We start from the raw sequence: 19,632 nt of genomic DNA on the forward strand, positions 1-19,632 counted from the left end.
AACGAAGGATCGGTCAATTTTAACTCACAGCGTTTATAGTGAGGCCGGTGGGGGCTTGTGTGTGTGTGTCCACCCTTGCCTGGGTGACGAGTCCACCATAGAAGAATGGTCTAGCTAAAGGCGAGAGGGGTCATACCTGAGTGGCCACAGCAACACATCGATGGATCAAGAACGTAAAGGAAGGTTTGACTGACTGTAGCTGTCACTGTTCGCTCGCTCTCTCTCTCTCTCCAGCGATTAAAACACAAGAACCAACAACTACCTCAGCACGTATGAACTGAACTTTAAATTCACATATGACAATTCATTATCCCCTAGACAACAATAGAGCTTGTTTATTATGATTATTATTATACCCACACTTTTAGGTTTAGTATTGCTAACCTGTATTATCTGTATATTTTCATTGTTGATATTGATTTGTATATTTTACTAATAAACACTGTTTTGAAAATGGTACCAGACTCCAACGGATACTTTTATGTTTACTGGTAAGACACCCAGTTACGGGGTACGTAATAAATTGGAGACTCGTCTCGAGATTTGATTACTAAATTGAGGGGGCCAGTGAATCGGGCTATAAGTCCATTATTTGATCTGGTTGCATGGGTAACCAGACGGGAAACCAGCAAAGATGGATATAGACAAATTTTTAGAAAGCCCGACTTTGAAGGCGCTAGAGGATGCCACAAAGACGGTCTTGGTGGAGGTTGCAAAACGATTAAGTCTCACAGAGGTGAAGTCGTCAATGAAAAAGTGGGAGATACAGAAGGCCATAGCCCAGTATTATATGGACAAGGATTTGTTTTTGGCTGGGGTATTGAATCTGTTCCCTGAAAAGAAACCAGTTGTTGGGGTGGTTCAGTTAGAGTTGGAAAAATTAAGGTTGGACGCGGAACAGAAGAAAAGGGAGTATGAGCTCCAGCTAAAGGAGTTAGAGGCAAAAAGGGAACGGGAAAGAGCTGCCTGGGAGGCACAAAGGGAGAAGAAAAAAGCCAAAAGGGAGATGGAGGAAAGGGAAAAGGAGAGAGATAGGCAGAATGCGCTGGACATGGAGAGGTTAAAACAACAGGGAAAAGACCAAGGGGAAGGCTCAAGAGAGGAGAAGTTTAATGTTAGTAGGGAGTTTAGGTTCGTACCTCCGTTCGAGGAGACGGATGTTGATAGTTACTTCTTGCATTTTGAAAAGTTGGCAGTGAATCAGAAGTGGCCCAGAGATCAGTGGGTGGCGTTGTTACAAAGTGCATTAAGAGGGAAGGCTCAACGGGCATATGTGGCGTTGTCCGAGGGGGAGTCTGAGGATTATCAGGAAGTAAAGCAGGCTATCCTTCGGGCCTACGAGTTGGTACCTGAGGCATATAGACAAAAGTTCAGAGATTTAAAGAAACTGTGGAATCAGACGTATGCAGAGTTTGCCTATGAAAAGGGTGTGCTCTTGGATCGCTGGTGTGCGGCAGAAAAGGTGGAGGAGGATTTCCATCGTTTCAGAGAGTTAATTCTGATTGAGGAATTTAAATGTTGTGTTTCAGATAATATCAGGATGCATCTGGACAAGAAGACGAATGAGTATATATCGGAATTTGCCAGGTTCACAGATGAATATGCCCTAACCCACAAGACAAAGTTTTCCTCAAACAAGAGTTACCTGAAAGGCAGTAGGGACAGTAGAGAAAGCCCACCGGCTAAGGTCGAGAATAAGCCGAGAGCTATTGGAAAAGGTGAGGAGGAGGAAAAGCAGGCTGGCAGGAAGGTTCCTGGCTTGACCTGTTATAATTGTGGAAAGGTTGGTCATATTGCATCTAAGTGCTTTGCTCCGAAGGAGGAGACAGGAAAAGGGAAAACAGCAGTCCCTACAGGGTGTATTGAGTCGATCAGCAAATCGATGAGGAAGGCAAAGGTAGATAGAGTACGAGAGGGGCGTGAGAAATTTATTTCAGAAGGGACGGTGTCTGTGAAAGAAGGAGAGACCCCAGTTCCAGTTAGAATCTGGAGAGATACTGGGGCTGATCAGTCATTGGTCCTAAGTAAGGTGCTAGATTTCGGTCCTGAAACTGGAGAGGTGGTATTAAGAGGTATAGGAAAAGGGACAGAAGCTGTGCCTTTGCATGGGATCATTTTAAAATGTGACCTGGTATCTGGACCAGTCGAAGTAGGGGTGCGGTCAGAATTACCGAGAGACGGCGTGGACGTCCTTCTTGGTAATGATTTAGCAGGTGGTGACGTGTGTTCAGCAGTGAAACTGACAAGCAATCCTGTGAGGGCTGAGGACCCGCCCCTGGATTCTAAGATCTATCCGGCATGCGCAATCACTCGCAGCATGTCGAGAAAGGCGGCTGAGAAAGAGGACAGTTTAAATGAGTCCAGTGTTGATTTGGCTGAGACGTTTTTACCGACCCTCTACCAAGAGGGGTTGGGGGATGGTAAAGCGGAGAATAGGGAGGTGAAAGAGAGTAAAGGAGAGGAGGTAGATCCACCCTTAGCCAAGAGAGAATGTATAGAGGCTCAGAGTAAAGATGAGAAACAGATAAGGCAGTTAGAAGGTCCAGGGTTGGACATGGATGATCTGTCTGGCTTGACAGAACTGTTTGAAGAAGTTGAAAAATTTAAATGTGTTCCCGATAATGATATAAGGGCAGTCCTAGATGAAAAGGATGCCATTACCTTGAAGGAGTCTGCTGGGTTAGCAGATGAAGTTGCTTTAACCCGCAGTGTTGAGTTTACTCCAGATGGGAGTTGCCCAAAGATTAACTGGGAGGATCAGGGGAACTTAGAATTTGAAAAAGGGACTGGTATGGAAAGCCTGGAAGAGGTAGATGTCCCGTTTGAGTGTGTTCAGGATGTGAAGAATGTGGAGTCACAGGATACTGAACCTAGTGTTGAAGCTCAGGAAAAGTCTGAGGTATTTGATTTAGTTGAAAAGGAATGCAGTCCTTTTGGGTCAGTTGGACTTGGTTCAGTGAAGAAAGGGTTAACCTTGGTACCAGTGGAAAGTGAGGATTCTCAGTTGTTTGTGGCAGAAGGTGTGTTAAAAGTTAGTGAGGAGATGAAAGGTGGTGATGTGAATATTATTGAAGGGAAAGGTGTTGTTCCTAAATTGAATAAAGAAAATGTAAAGTCTGAATTGGTTTTAGAAGCAGTAACCAGGCTGAAGGAACAGTGGCTTGTTAACAAGGTGCCTGTGAATTAATTACAGTTTATTTTGGAATTTAAAGGTAAACAACTCGCTGATGTTATTAAAGGAGGTGACTTGGAGGGACAGAACCAAAAGTGTTGTTTTGACAAAGAGGGATCACTTGCAGATGTTAAACTGTAAACTAATAGAATGAAGGGTCCTGAAGATAAAATTAATGACTTGCTCAAAAATAAAGAATTGTGTGGAAGTTCAGAAAATGGTCTAAGTTTGGAAAACATTGGTGATAAGATAACTCCTATGAACGGAGTATGTGAAAGCCTATTCCACACTGGTGAGCAAGCTAACCATGTGAGAGTTAAATGGAAAAGGGACAAAGGTTGACAAAATGCCACAGGATCAGGTTTTGAGGGAATTTGACAAAGCATGTAAGTAATAAAGACAACACCATGGAAGATTGACTGTTAAGTTTAAAAGTAAAATAGAGATTAGTATTTGCACAAACTTTTGTAATGTACTACAGTATAATCACACCTGTATTAGTTCACATTTTGTAAAATACACTTAAGCTAAGATCACAACCCTTGGTATTTGTTCGCTAACAAAGAGGAAAGAAATAGGCGGTTATTAAATTGGAGTCTGATGTTACAGGAATTTATTAAGATATTAAGATACACCATATTAAAGGGAGTGACAATGTAATCACTGACTGTTTATCTAGATGCTAAATTGAAGGTATATCTGTATTGCTTTGTAGTTAAAAATACTTCTGTATTTTGTTAGATTCTGTAATTCTGTAAGACTCTGTATTAGTTAATTTTCCCCTTTGGTGAAAATTCCTAGAAGGATGGGGGTGTTACAAAGGATGAACAACTCTGATGGGCAGAAGGGTACAGAGTTGCCCATATTCCCCCCCCCCCCCCCCGGGAGAATCACAAACTGTTACTGTTACCATGCTGCTAATGAGAGAGAAAGAGAGACAAAGGGAAATAAATACTGGGACTGGAACATTTGCTTCAGATAAGGGAGAGATAACACAGGGAGAAAGAGACTTGTTGTTCCACCATATTATGACTCCTGAAAGACTTATGGCTCCGGAGAGGGCTCTTTACTTGGTACCATTCTGTTCATTAAAATTCCTCAGTGGACAGCTGGAGTGGGCTGGTTTGATGGACTAAGCCATTCAAAACTGATTGACACCTGAGACCCCGTGAGTAGGGATAAAAGTGAGGTCTGGGGAGACACCCCTCAGACACACCAGGAGACGCACCAGGAGACACACTAGTGAGCGCTGCTTAAGTGTTGGAACCCACGAGAAGGTGTGGGGGCATCAGAAACCGAATGAAGGATCGATCAATTTTAACTCACAGCGTTTATAGTGAGGCCAGTGGGGGCTTGTGTGTGTGTGTCCACCCTTGCCTGGGTGACGAGTCCACCATAGAAGAACGGTCTAGCTAAAGGACAGAGGGGTCATACCTGAATGGCCACAACAAAACATCGACAGATCAAGAACGTAAAGGAAGGTTTGACTGACTGTAGCTGTCACTGTTCACTCTCTCTCTCTCTCCAGCGATTAAAACACAAGAACCAACAATTACCTCAGCACGTATGAACTGAACTGAACTTTAAATTCACATATGACGATTCATTATCCCCTAGACAACGATAGAGCTTGTTTATTATTGATTATTATTATACCCACACTTTTAGGTTTAGTATTGCTAACGTGTATTATCTGTATATTTTCATTGTTGATATTGATTTGTATATTTTACTAATAAACATTCTTTTGAAAATAGTACCAGACTCCAACGGATACTTCTATCTTTGCTGGTAAGACACCCAGTTACAGGGTACATAACAGTATTAAGACAATGGATCCATCTTCTGATGCTAAATCTTGGAGGTTCAACTCTATTTTATTGCAGGACTCAGACATCCTTAATTTTATTAAACAATAAATTGATTTGCTTTTTTTCAACAAATTCTACAGCAGAGATCTTTAGTGGAACTTTATGGGACACTTTTAAAGCATTTATTCGTGGACAGATTATTTCATACTCTGCTGGAGTTAGGAAACTAATTCTGAAATATCAATATTGGTTAATAAAATTAAAGCAATTGATAAGATTTATTCAGTGACCCCCAGCAAAGAACTTCATAAAGAAAGAGTTGAACTTCAAGTGGAGCATAGTTTGTTATCATCCTCTTCGATTGAAAATCAGTTAATTAAATCTAGAACCCAGTTCTATGTACATGGAGATAAATCTGGCAAATTATTGGCTAATCAATTGAAAACTGCTTCGGTTAAATGACAAATTACTAAGATTTATAAATGCGATGGCACTTCGATGATTGATCATAAAGAGATAAATAAAATCTTTCAAGATTTTTATAATTCTTTATATCATCAGAATTTGTTGAGGATTCTTCTATAATGGATGAATTTTAAAGAAAATTGAATATCCCAAAATTAACAACAGAAGATAATGTATTTCTAGATGCACCTATTTCAGAAACCGAAATAAAAGAGGCTATATTTTCACTGAATTCAGGTAAAGCCCCTGGTCCAGATGGTTATACTGCAGAATTTTTAAAAATCCTTTTCCTCTATACTCTCTCCTTGGCTTTGGAAAATTTTTAAAGATGTGTTAATTGTAGGTAAATTGCCACAATCTTTTTATGATGCCTCTATTTCTTTAATTCTTAAAAAAGATAAAGACCCCACTGAATGTACATCCTATCGGCCCATATCCTTGCTGAATATGGACTCTAAGATTTTTAGCAAAATTTTGGCCACTCGATTAGAAAATATATTACCTCGAATTATCTCTGAAGATCAGACTGGATTTATTAAAAACCGTTATTCATCTTTTAACATCAGAAAATTAATTAATATTATTTATACTCCTTCATCCAAAATACCAGAATGTGTTATTTCCTTAGATGCTGAAAAAGCGTTTGATAAAGTTGAATGGCCATATTTATTTAATACATTGCAGCATTTTAATTTTAGTTTGAAATTTATATCATGGATTAAATTAATATATTATAACCCTTTGGCTTCGGTTTTTACCAATAATCAAAGACCTCCTTTTTTTCAGTTATTCCGTGGTACAAGGCATGGCTGTCCTTTAAGTCTTTTACTATTTGACATTGTTTTGGAACCTTTAGCTATTGACATTCGTGAATCACCTAATATTTTGGGTTTTACCCGTGGGGAAGGGACATATAGGTTATCATTATATGCTGATGATTTGTTACTATACATATCTGACCCTGAGAGATCTATTCCGGCTATTTCGTCCTTGCTTGCTCAGTTTAGTAGCTTTTCTGGTTACAAACTGAATTTTAATAAGAGTGAATTATTTCCATTAAATATGCAAGTTCCAATTTATAAACAATTACCATTTAAAGTTGTCACAGATCATTTTATTTATTTGGGTATTGTGGTGACCCACTTTCTGCGCAGGTAAATCGGCTCACAAATAGCCAGCGCGCGGGGGGAGACTTTGGTAATGCCCCTCTGACGTCATTTCCGCCCGGAGAGGGCCGGCGCTAGGGATTAAATACCAGCACTGCGATGTTTGAATAAACTAGTCTCGAAATAACTTACCGACTGTGTGTCGTTATTTCTAGCTCTGTGTGCAGCACATCGCTACATTGGTGACCCCGATGGTCCAAACGGGATTTGGACCAAAGATGACCGACTCTTCATCTGTTCACGTAGTTTCGCTGAAACTGCCGACTTTCTGGACGTTGCGACCACGCGTGTGGTTTAGCCAAGCAGAGGCCCAGTTCCAGATTCGTCAGATATCCTCTGATTCCATGCGTTACTATTACGTGGTGAGCACCCTTGACCAGGAGACGGCTGCCCAGGTTGCGGATTTCATACAGTCGCCCACGGAAGAAGGCAAATATGAAGCATTCAAAGCGCTGCTCATTGGGACCTTTGGCCTCTCATGGCGTGAGCTGGGTGCCCGCCTGCTTCACCTGGACGGTTTGGGAGACAGACTGCCGTCAGCATTGATGAACGAGATGCTGTCCCTGGCTGACAGACACAAGCCCTGCCTCATGTTCAAGCAAGCGTTCCTAGAGCGACTGCCCGAGGACATACATCTGCTGCTGGCCGACGCAGATTTCAGCGACCCCCGGAAGGTGGCGGCCTGGGCAGACGTGCTGTGGAAAGCCAAGACGGAGAGCGTGGCGTCTGTCGGTCTGATTACCAGGCCACGCACCCAACAGCAGACCAGACTAGGCCCAGCTGGGGGGCGCACACAACACAGAGGCAGGAATGAGGAGGACAGTGAACAGTGGTATTTCTACCACCAGCAGTGGGGCACAAAAGCCCGCCGTTGTCGGCCGCCCTGCAAGGGCCAGGGCCAGCTGCCGCTAATGACTATGGCAGCAGGCCAGCAAGACAGCCTCTTGTACGTCTGGGACAAACAGTTGGGACGCCGCTTCTTGGTTGACACCGGGACGGAGATTAGCGTTTTGCCCCCGACGGGGTACGACACCCGCAACAGGAAGCCAGGACCCACCCTGAGGGCCACAAACGGCAGCACAATATGGACCTATGGCACCCGCAGAGTGCAGCTGCAGTTTGGCGCCAGCCGGTTCACGTGGGACTTCACACTGGCCGCGGTGGCCCAACCACTCCTGGGGGCAGACTTCTTGCGAGCTCACAGCCTGCTGATCGACTTGCAAGGGAAAAGACTGGTGCATGCCGAGACTTTCCAGATGTTCTCCCTGGGTGAAGCCAAGTTGCCGGCTCCACACCTGGACTCCATCACGCTATCAGACAACGAATTCACCAGAATCCTGGCGGACTTTCCATCGATTCTGGCACCGCAGTTCACGGCAGCCATGCCCAGACATGGGGTACAGCACCACATTCTGACTCAGGGACCACCCCTCCACGTCCGCGCAGGAAGGCTCCCCCTGGAAAAGCTCCGCCTGGCGAAGGAGGAGTTCAAGAGGATGGAGGAATTGGGGATCGTACGGAGGTCCGACAGCCCATGGGCTTCCCCCCTGCACGGTGCCCAAAGCAGCCGGGGGTTGGAGACCATGCGGCGACTACCGCAGACTGAACAAGGCTACCACTCCAGACCACTACCCCATGCCGCACATACAGGACTTTGCAGCAAACCTGCACAGGGCAAGAATCTTTTCCAAAGTAGACCTCGTCCGGGGATACCATCAGACCCCGGTGCACCCTGAAGACATCCCCAAAACAGCACTCATCACCCCGTTCGGCCTGTTCGAGTTCCTCTGAATGCCGTTCGGCCTGAAAAATGCCGCACAGATGTTCCAGCAGCTAATGGATGCGGTGGGACGCGACCTGGACTCTGCGTTCATCTATTTGGACGACATCCTTATAGCCAGCTGTAGTTGTCAGGAGCATCTGTCCCACCTCCGCCAGCTCTACTCCCGTCTGAGTGATTTCGGCCTCACCATCAACCCGGCCAAATGCCAGTTCGGTCTCGATACCATCGACTTCCTGGGCCACAGGATTACCAAAGACAGGGCAACACCTCTGCCCGCCAAGGTAGACGCGATCCGCCACTTTGCCCGGCCCAACACGGTCAAAGGCCTGCAGGAGTTCGTTGGTATGGTGAACTTCTACCACCGTTTCCTCCCCTCAGCAGCCTGTATCATGCGCCCTTTATACACACTGATGTCGGGTAAAGGCAAGGACATTACTTGGGAAGCGGAGGCCGCGTCCGCTTTCGTTAAAGCCAAGGAAGCCTTGGCAGATGCCGCGATGCTGGTGCACCCCAGAACGGACGTTCCGACCGCCCTCACGGTGGACGCATCCAACACAGCAGTCGGTGGGGTGCTGGAGCAGCTCATCGAGGGGCGCTGGCAACCCCTGGCGTTCTTCAGCAAGCACCTACGACCACCCAAACTCAAGTACAGTGCTTTCGACCGGGAGCTGTTGGCACTGTATCTGGCAAACCGGCATTTCAGGTACTTCTTGGAGGCAGGCCGTTCACCGCGTTCACAGACCACAAACCGTTGACCTTCGCGTTCACGAAGGTGTCCGATCCCTGGTCGGCTTGCCAGCAGCGACATCTGTCCTACATCTCCGAGTACACGACGGACATCCAGCATCGTGGTGGACGCACTCTCCAGACCAGCTATCCAGGCCCTGTCCCTGGGGGAGCAACACTGGCGGAGGCACAGCAGGCAGACGACGAGATGCCCAGCTACAGGACCGCAGTCTCGGGTTTGCAGCTGCAAGACTTCCTCATAGGCTCAGGTGAGAGGACCCTCCTGTGTGACGTGGCTACTGGCCAACCTCATCCCATCGTCCCGGCAGCCTGGAGGCGGCGGGTTTTCGACTCCATACACGGTTTGGCGCACCCATCTATCAGGACAACCGTCCAGCTGGTCTCCAACAAGTTCACGTGGCACGGACTTCGCAAGCAGGTCAGTGAATGGGCCAGATCGTGCGTGCAGTGCCAAACAGCCAAGGTGCAGTGGCACACTAAAGCCCCGCCGCAGCAGTTCGAGCCCACCCACCGGAGGTTCGACCACATTCATGTGGATATTGTGGGCCTCCTACCAGTGTCCCGAGGAGCACAGTACCTCCTAACTATGGTAGACCGGTTCACGAGGTGGCCAGAGGCGGTCCCGCTCACCGACACATCTGCCGATTCCTGCACCCGAGCACTGATCGCAACCTGGGTAGCACGCTTCGGGGTACCGGCCCACATTACCTCCGACAGAGGCGCCCAGTTCACCTCCAGCCTGTGGTCAGCTGTGGCCAGCCTGTTGGGAACACAGCTACACCACACAACTGCCTACCACCCACAGTCGAACGGACTAGTGGAACGCTTCCACCGTCACTTGAAGTCGGCTCTCATGGCCCACCTGAGAGGAACTAACTGGGTGGACAAGCTTCCCTGGGTCCTGCTTGGAATTCGTACAGCGCCGAAAGAGGATCTGCACCCCTCGCCATCCCGGGAGAGTTCATACCAGCCCCATGGGGGCAAGAGGAAGAACCAGCAGCAGTCCTGGACAGGCTACGCAAAAGGCTCGGCAACCTGGCCCCTGTACCAACATCACAGCACAGACTGACCCCGACCCATGTACCCAAAGGACTGCAAAACTGTAAGTTTGTGTTTGTATGAAGGGGCGTAAACCGGGCGCTGCTACAGCGGCTGTACTAGGGGCCATTCAGGGTGATCAACAACAACGGGTCCACGTACGTTCTGGACATTGGGGGGGGGGGGGGGGAAGGAGGTTTTCACAGTGGACCGACTCAAACCAGCCCATGTGGACTTGGCGCAGCCGGTCGAGGTTCAGGCACCGCGGTGCAGAGGCAGACCTCCCAAACAGAGGCTGATCCAGACTGTGGACGTTGGGTGTGTATCGCCGGTTCTGGAGGGGGGGGGGGGGGGTTATGTGGCGACCCAATTTCTGCGCAGGCGAAATGGCTCACAAATAGCCAGCGCGCGGGGGGAGACTTTGGTAATGCACCTCCGATGTCATTTCCGCCCGGAGAGGGCAGGCGCTAGGGATTTAAATACCAGCACCGCAAAGTTTGAATAAACTAGTCTCGAAATGACTTACCGACTGCGTGTCATTATTTCAGTGCTGTGTGTAGCACATCGCTACAGTATTAAAATTACCAAGAAACATAAGGATTTATTTAAAGTTAAATTTTTACCTTTAGTTGACCAAATTAAGCAACTTGTTACTAGGTGGTCCCCATTATCTTTGTCATTGGTTGGTTGAATTAATGCTATTAAGATGATAGTATTACCCAAATTTTTATATTTATTCCAAGCATTACCAATTTTTATTCCTAAATCTTTTTTTTTATATGATTGACTCCAAAATATTCTCGTATGTGTGGCAGAATAAAAATCCTAGACTAAGCAAAAAATATTTACAGAAGCCTAAGAAGGAACCATGTATATAGGTTATAACTGGGTTATCTGTCTGGACATGCCTGGATACGTCCCTCTACTCTGCTCCTGTAGCTCCTGCCACAGACCCCTGACTAAAGGTGATTGTGTCACTGCTCCCCCCACTGTCCAGGACAGACATACAGCATGGACGTGGATCCATTTTACTATTAATAAAGGCTTTCAGTATTTACTCTACTTCCAGTCTTTTGGAGTAATTGATAGTGCATCAGTAGCTTTATATCACAAGATGCTAGAAGTAAAGTAGAAATAAAAAGAAGAATTGCCATTGCCAAAACCAACTTCCAAAAAATGAAACACATTTTTATCAGGCTACTAAAATGTTACATTTGGTCATTCTTGCTGTATGCTTCCGAAACATGGACTATTAACACCAGAAATCCAAAGAAACTTGGACGCAACAGAAATGTGGTTTCTTAGAAGAATGCTGAAAATATCATATAGCGATAGGGTAGCTAATGAGGCAGTACTCCAACGTGCCCATACAAAAAGATCTTTAATGAGAAGATTTCTGGAATGCAGGGATTAACATATGAGGAGCGTTTGTCGGCTCTTGGACTGTATTCATTAGAGTATAGGAGAATGAGAGGGGATCTCATAGAAACATTTCGAATGTTGAAAGGGTTGGACAGACTAGATGTGGAAAAGCTGTCTCCCTTGGTGGGTGAGTCCAGGACAAGAGGTCACAGTCTTAGAATTAAAGGGTACCCATTTAAAACAGAGATGAGGAGACTTTTTTTTAGCCAGAGGGTCGTGGATTTATGAAATTTGTTACCACATACAGCTGTGGAGGCCCAATCATAGAGTGTGTTTAAAGAGGAGATTGACAGGTATCTGATTAGTCAGGGTATCAAGGGATATGGGAAAAAAAAGCCAGAAATTGGAACTAGACAGGAGAATAGTTTAGCTTATGGTGGAGTGACGGAGTAAACTCGATGGGCCGAATGGCCTACTTCTGCTTCCTTGTCTTACGATCTTGTGAACATTAAATGAGAGGAAACTTAAATTCCTTTGCCATGTCATCAGAAAGGGAGAAATAGAATGCCTTACATTACAAGGCCGTATGCCTGGGAAATGTGGAAGAAGAAGGCAAAGAAGAAAGTTTATGGACACTGTGAAAGAACTAATAGATCTAAGTGTGCGAGATATCATTGATGCTGCGTGGGATCATTCGATGTGGAAAGCCATGATTGCCCAAGCATGTAACGCACAAGGCACATGAAGAATAAGAATGCCATGGATGTTGTATGGTAGTTTTATTATATAGAGTGTGTATCTAGTTGAGATCTAGTTGAATAAAAGTCAAAGCTAGACCCACATTTCAGATTCCTGTATCTTCCTTTGAATTAGTTTAATGTTTGGAAGCTACAAAACATGACAGAGGAGGTTCCTGAGAGTGATTCTGGGAATGGAAGTGTTGATGTATGAAATACATTTGATGGCTCTGGGCCTGCACTCATTGGAGTTGAGAAGAACGAGGGGAGGGTCTCATTGAAAGCTTTCGAATATTGAAAGGTCTAAATAAAGTATATGCGGAGAGGATGTTTCCTGTAGTGGGGGAGTGTAGATCCTGGGGGTACAGTCTCAGACTAGAGGGACTCCATTTAGAAAAGAGATGAGCAGGAATTTCCTTAGCCAGTATGTGGTGAATCTGTGGAATTCATTCAGTATGCCACAGATGTCTGTGGAGGCCAATTCACTGAGTATACTTGAAGTGGAGGTTGATAGTTTCTTGATTTGTCAGGGTGTCAAAGGTTACAGAGAAAAGGCAGGAGAATGGGGTTAAGAGGGATAATAAATTAGATATGATCAGATGATGTAGCAGACTTGATAGCTGAATGGTCTGATCCTGTGGGGCATTTTCGATCAATCTAACTCTTCCTCCCCAGAATGCACTTCACTTCCCTTTCATCCATGTGCCTATCTAAGAGTCTCTTAAAAGGTGCTAAAGTCTTTGTCTCTGCAAACATGCCTCACCACTCATTGGATAAAAATAAATAAATAACTACTTCTGACATCCTCCTGCATGTTCCCCAATCATCGTAAAATCATGCTACCTCATATTAGTCATTTCTGGCCTGAGAAAACGTCTGTGGCAGCCCATGCCTCTTAACATCTTATACACTTCACTCAAGTTGTGCCTCTTCCTCCTTCACTCCAAAGAGAAGAGCTTAGCTTGTTCAACCCATCCTCATATTCTCTAATCCAGACAGCATTCTGATAAATCTGCTCTGCATCCTCTCTAAAGATTCCACTTCCTTCCGATCATGAGGCAATCAGAAATGAACACAATAGTCCAAGTGTGGTCTAACGAGGGTTTGATAAGCTGCCAAATTACTGAATGGCCCTCAAGCTCAATATATTGAAGGCCAAACTCCACATGCCTTCTTAACCACCCCATCAACTTGTGTGACACATTTGAGGGATCTGCAGACATGGACCCCAAGATCCCTGTTTCTTCACACTGCTATCATGAGAGGATGCTGCACCAAACCGGACTCTGTCTATGATGGCAGTGCAGAGGGATGGGGTTCCTCTTGTCCTCACCTCCTACTCCATTAACCTCCATACCCAATACATCATTCTCCACAACTTCTGCCATCTCCAACAAAGCTGCTTTCTCTCTCCCACCCCACCCCTCTCCACTTTCCAGAGAGATCACTCTCTGTGGGTGACAGCAGAACAGCAACGGCTGTATTTTCTGGAGTAATTTGGAAGGTGCAGGATAGATACATCTCAAATATGACCAGGAACTTGAAAGAGAGGATGAAGCTGAGGCTGACAGGGAAGTCAAAGACAGCATAAAAGCAAAGTAGAGGGTGAATAATATAGCAAATATTAATGGGAATTTAGACAATTGGGAAAATGTTAAAAAACCAACACAAGGCAACTAAAACAACAATAAGGAGAGAAGAGATGAAATATGGAGGTAAAGGAGCCAATAATATAAAAGAGGATACCAAATGTTATTTCAGATATATAAAGAGTAAAAGTGGGTTGAATATGAATATCAGACTATTGTAAAATTTTGGCGATGGGGAGTTTTAGGGGACAAAGAAATGGCGGAAGAATGTATTTAGTATTTTGAATCAGTCTTCACAATGGAAAGCACCAGCAGTATGACTGAAATTCGAGGGGGTCAGGGGGCAGAAGTGATTGCAGTTACTAAGGTGATGCTTGGAAAGCTGAAAGGTCTGAAAGTAGATAATCACATGGATCAGATGAACAACATCCCAAGTTTCTGATAGAGGTGGCTGAAGAGATTGTTGAGGCATTAGTAAAGATCTTTCAAGAGTCACTTGACAATGGAATGCTCCTAGAAGACTGCAAAATTGCAAATGACACTCCATTCTTCAAAGGGAGGGAAGCAAAAATCAGGAAATTATCATCCATGTAGCCTGACTTCAATGTTTGGGAAGATGTTGGACTCCAAACTGAAGGATGAGATTTCAAGATACTTACAGGCACAGGATAAAATAGGGTAAAAAATAAGATTTCCTTTGGGGAAATCTTGCCTAACAAATCTGCTGGAATTCTTTGAGAAAATGACAGGCAGGACAGACAGAAGATTGTCAGTGGATGTTGTTTATTTAGAACTCAGAAAGCCTTTGACAAGGTTCCACATATGAGGCTACTAAACAATGTAAGAGCCCATTGTATTACAGAAAAGACCCCAACATGGACTGAAGATTCACAAGATGCTGGTGGAATGCAGCAGGTCAGGCAGCATCTATAGAAAGAAGCACTGTTGACGTTTCGGGCTGAGACCCTTCGTCAGGACTAACTGAAAGAAAAGATAGTAAGAGATTTGGAGAAGTTTCACTCTTATTAACTTTTCATTCAGTTAGTCATGATGAAGGGTCTCGGCCTGAAACGTCGACAATGCTTCTTCCTATAGATGCTGCCTGGCCTGCTGCGTTCCACCAGCATTTTGCGTGCGCTGTTTGAATATCCAGCATCTGCAGATTTCCTCGTGTGGACTGAAGATTGGCTGACTGACAGAAGACAAAAATGGGAATAAATTGGGCCCATTCGGAGATTGGTTGTCAGTGACTAGTAGTGATCCACAGGGGTCGGTGTTGGGACTGCTTCTACTCATATCATATGTCAATGATTTGGATGATAAAATTGATGGCTTTGTAGTCAAATTTGTGGATGATATGAAGATAGATGGCGGGGCTGAAAGTGTTGTGGAAGCAGAAAGCCTGTAGCAGCACTTCCCCACCTTTCTCTTCTCACCCTAATCAATGAAGACTTGCACGCCTTATCCCTTCTTTGCCAAACTGTATTGAAGTTTGTAACCAAATCACCCATCTGTTCGTACATTAATGTTTCTAAGGGTCGTTATCAGTTGCCACGTGATTTCTTCTGATATTTGACCTCCGAAAGTGCAACACCTCACACATACCCAAATTAACCTTCATCTGCCATTTTCCACTCACCTCAATCCTGATGTGCCTTTTGTTTGCCTTCTTCACTCACCAAAGCTTCTCCAATTTTCAACTCAAACGCTTCCTTCTTCAGTCAGCCCACCTTCATTTCAAACATAGAAGTAGAATTAAGCTATTCAGCCCATCAAGTCTAGTCTGGCATTTGATCATGGCAGATTTATCTTAAATCTCAATCCCATTCTTCTGTCAACATTTCACATGTTGACACCCTGACTAATGAAGAACCTATCAACCTCTGCTTTAAATTAGCCACTGATTTGGCCTCCACTGCCATCTGTGGCAGTGAATTTCACACATTCCCCACCCTCTAGCTGAAGAATTTCCTCCCATCTGTTCTAAAAGAACATGCTTATAACATGACCCTCTGTCCTCTGGTCCTAGACCCCACCACCCACTATAGGAAATATCCTTTCCACATCCAGTATCCTGGCCTTAAAATATTCCATAGGTCTCAATGAGATCTGCCCCTCCATTCTGCTAAACTCCAGGGAGTACTGGCCCAGAGCCATCAAACATGCCAACATGACTCATATGTTAACCCTTTTATTCCTGCAGTCATTCTTGTGAAACTTCTCTGGACCTTTTCCAATGCCAGAAAACCTTTTCTTTGATAAGGGCCCCAAAAACTGCTCACAATACTCAAGTGCCATATAAAGCCTCAGCATTACATCCTTTCTTTTATATTCCAATCCTCTCAAAATAAAAAAATGTCATTTGGAAGGATATTAATAACATCAAAAGGTAGAAAAAGATTGGATAGACTGGGAATATTTTCACTGGAGCTGATAAAGCTGTGGGTGGCCCTACAGAGATACAGTCATGAGGGGTATAGGCAAAGTGAAGGTCACTTTCTCCCCAGGGAAGGGGAGTCTAAAAGTAAAGGACAAAGGTCTTATGTGATGGGTACAAGATTTAAATGGAGCCTGAAGGGGCGACTTTTTCCATTGTTTGGAGTGTATTGATCGGGTTGCCAGAGGAAGTGTTAGACATGGGTTCAATTACAACTTCAGACAGGTTCATGGATCGGAAATGTTTAGAGAGTTAGGGCGCAAATACTGGCAAATGGGACTAGTCAGGAAGGCAGCTTGGTTGCCTTGGATGAGGAGGGTTGAAGGCCTGTTGCCCTGCTGGATAACGCTGCCTCTTTGAACAAATTCCCTTTGTTGTAATGATATTTCACTGATGCATACAGTACAAGGAAGAATTTTAAACAAGACTAGCTTTATTTGCCACACGTACATCAAAACTGAGTGAAATACATCATTCGCAGCAAATTAAATTAGCAAAGACTGTGTTGGGAAACTGGCAAGTGTCGTTATGCTTCCGGCACCAACATAGCTTTCCCACAATCACTAACACTAACCTGTTTATGTCTGAAACAGAAACATAGAACATAGAAACATAGAAAAACCATAGCACAATACAGGCCCTTCGGCCCACAATGCTGTACCAAACATGTACATACTTTAGAAATTACCTAGGTTTACTCATAGCCTTCTATTTTTCTCCACTCCATTAACCTATCCAGAAGTCTCTTAAAAGACCCTATTGTATCCACCTCCACCACCATCACCAGCAACGCATTCCATGCATTCACCACTCTCTGCGTAAAAAACATAACCATGACTTCTCCACAGTACCTACTTCCAAACACTTTAACAATGTGCCCTCTCATGTTGACCATTTCAGCCCTGGAAAAAAAAAAGCCTCTGACTATCCACAAGATCAATGCTTCTCATCATCGTATACACCTCAATCAGGTCACTGCTCTCCATCTGTCCCTCCAAGCAGAAAATGCCAAGTTCACTCAACCTATTCCCATAAGGCATGCTCCACAATCCAGGCAATATCTTTGTAAATCTCCTCACACCCTTTCGATGGTTTTGACATCCTTCCTGTAGTGAGGTGACCAGCACTGAGCACAGTACTCCAAGTGGGGTCTGACCAGGGTCCTATATAGCTGTAACATTACCTCTCAGCTCTGAAACTGAAACCCGTGGTTGATCAAGGCCAATGTACCATCTGCCTTCTTAACCACAGAGTCAACCTGCGCAGCAGATTTGAGCGTCCTATGGACTCGAACCTCAAGATCCCACTGATCATCCACACAGCCATGTGTCTTACCATTAATACTATATTCTGCTATTATAATTGACCTACCAAAATGAACTAACTCACACTTATCTGGGTTGAACTCCATCTGCCACTTCTCAGCACTGTTTTGCATCCTATTAATGTCCCGCTATAACCTTTGACAGCCCTACACGCTAGCCACAACACCTCCAACTTTGTGTCATCAGCAAACTTACTAACCCATTCCTCCACTTCCTCATTCAGCTCATTTATAAAAAACACGAAGAAAAGGTGTCACAAAACAGATTCATGAGGCACACCACTGGTCACCAAACTCCATGCAGAATATGACCCATCTACAACCACTCTTTGCCTTCTGTGGGCAAGCTAATTCTGGATCCACAAAGCAATGTCTCCTTAGATCCCATGCCTCCTTACTTTCTCAATAAGCCTAGCATGGGGTACATTATCAGATGCCTTGCTGAAATCCATATACACTACATCTACTACTATACCTTCATTGTTCTGTTTTGTCACATCCTCAAAAAATTCATTCAGGCTTGTAAGGCACGACCTGCCTTTGACAAAGCCATGCTGACTATTACTTATCATATCATACTTCTCCAAATGTTCATAAATCTTCCCGCTCAGGATCTTTTCCATCAAGTTACCAACCACTGAAGTAACACTCACTGGTCTATAATTTCCTGGGCTATCTCTACTCCTTTTCTTGAATAAGTGAACAACCAAGCCATTACAAAGACTTGAATGGTGCAGGGACAGGAATGACTACTTCAGGTGCAAGGCTTTAGATGTTTCAGAAAGGACAGGGAGGGAGGCAGTGAGCCAGGGAAATGATGGTAGGGTACAGGAACTGTAGTGTAGAAAGGCTGTAATAAATATAGTCAAGAAGAAAAGAAAAGCTTGAAAAAGGTTCAGAGAGCTAGGTAATGTTAGAGATCTAGAAGATTATAAGGGTAATAGGAAGGAGCTTAAGAAGGAAAGTAGTAGAGCCAGAAGGGGCCATGAGAAGGCCTTGGCGGGCACAATTAAGGAAAACCCATGGCATTCTACAAGTATGTGAAGAACAAGAGGATAAGACCTGAAAGAATAGGACCTATCAAGTGTGGCAGTGGGAAAGTATGTATGGAACCGGAGGAAATAGCAGAGGTACTTAATGAATACTTTGCTTCAGTATTCACTATGGAAAAGGATCTTGGTGATTGTCATGATTACTTGCAGCAGACTGAAAAGCTTGAGCATGTAGATATTAAGAAAGAGGATTTACTGGAACTTTTGGAATGCATCAAGTTGTATAAGTCTCCGGGACTGAATGAGATGTACTCCACGCTACTGTGGAAGGCGAGGGAGGAGATTGCTGAGCCTCTGGTGATGATCCTTGCATCATCAATGGGGACGGGAGAAGTTCCAGGGGATTGGAGGGTTGCAGATGTTGTTGCTTTATTCAAGAAAGGGAGCAGAGATAGCCCAGGAAATTATAGACCAATGATTCTTACCTCAGTGGTTGCTAAGTTAATGGAGAAGATCCTGAGAGGCAGGATTTATGAAAATTTGGAAAGGTATAATATGGTTAGGATTAGTCAGCATGGCTTTGTCAAGGCAGGAGTTGCCTTACAAGCCCAAATGAAATTTTTGAGGATGTGACTACTAAACACATTGATGAAGGAAGAGCAGTAGATGTAGTGTGTATGGATTTCAGCAAGACATTTGATATGGTACCTCATGCAAGGCTTATTGAGAAAGTAAGGACATATGGGATCCAAGGAGACATTGCTTAGTGGATCCAGAACTGGCTTGCCCACAGAAGGCAAAGAGTGGTTGTAGACAGGTCATTTTCTGCATAGAGGTCGTTCACCAGTGGAGTGACTCAGGGATCTGCTCTGGGACACTTACTCTTCGTGATTTTTATAAATGACCTGGATGAGGAAGTGCAGGGATGGGTTAGTAAGTTTGCTGATGGCACAAAGGTTGGCGGTGTTGTGGATAGTGTGGAGAACTGCCAATGATTACAGTGGGACAT

General features: G+C 44.6%; 1 protein-coding gene across 4 annotated transcripts in view; it reads right to left on the reverse strand.

Annotated features, from left to right (window-relative positions):
- The window catches only part of LOC140730195 (interferon-inducible GTPase 5-like), a 67,946-nt gene that overhangs the window by 16,097 nt on the left and 32,217 nt on the right, over positions 1-19,632 (reverse strand). For 3 of the 4 annotated variants that reach the window (XM_073050355.1, XM_073050354.1, XM_073050353.1), the window contains one exon: positions 15,510-15,600. The exons of the other annotated variant lie outside the window; for it this stretch is intronic. The gene's annotated coding sequence lies outside the window, so the exon portion shown is untranslated. The remainder of the gene's footprint in view (positions 1-15,509; positions 15,601-19,632) is intronic. 4 annotated transcript variants of the gene reach the window in all.

This window comes from Hemitrygon akajei, chromosome 7, assembly GCF_048418815.1.
Source record: "Hemitrygon akajei chromosome 7, sHemAka1.3, whole genome shotgun sequence".
Lineage (NCBI taxonomy): Eukaryota > Metazoa > Chordata > Chondrichthyes > Myliobatiformes > Dasyatidae > Hemitrygon > Hemitrygon akajei.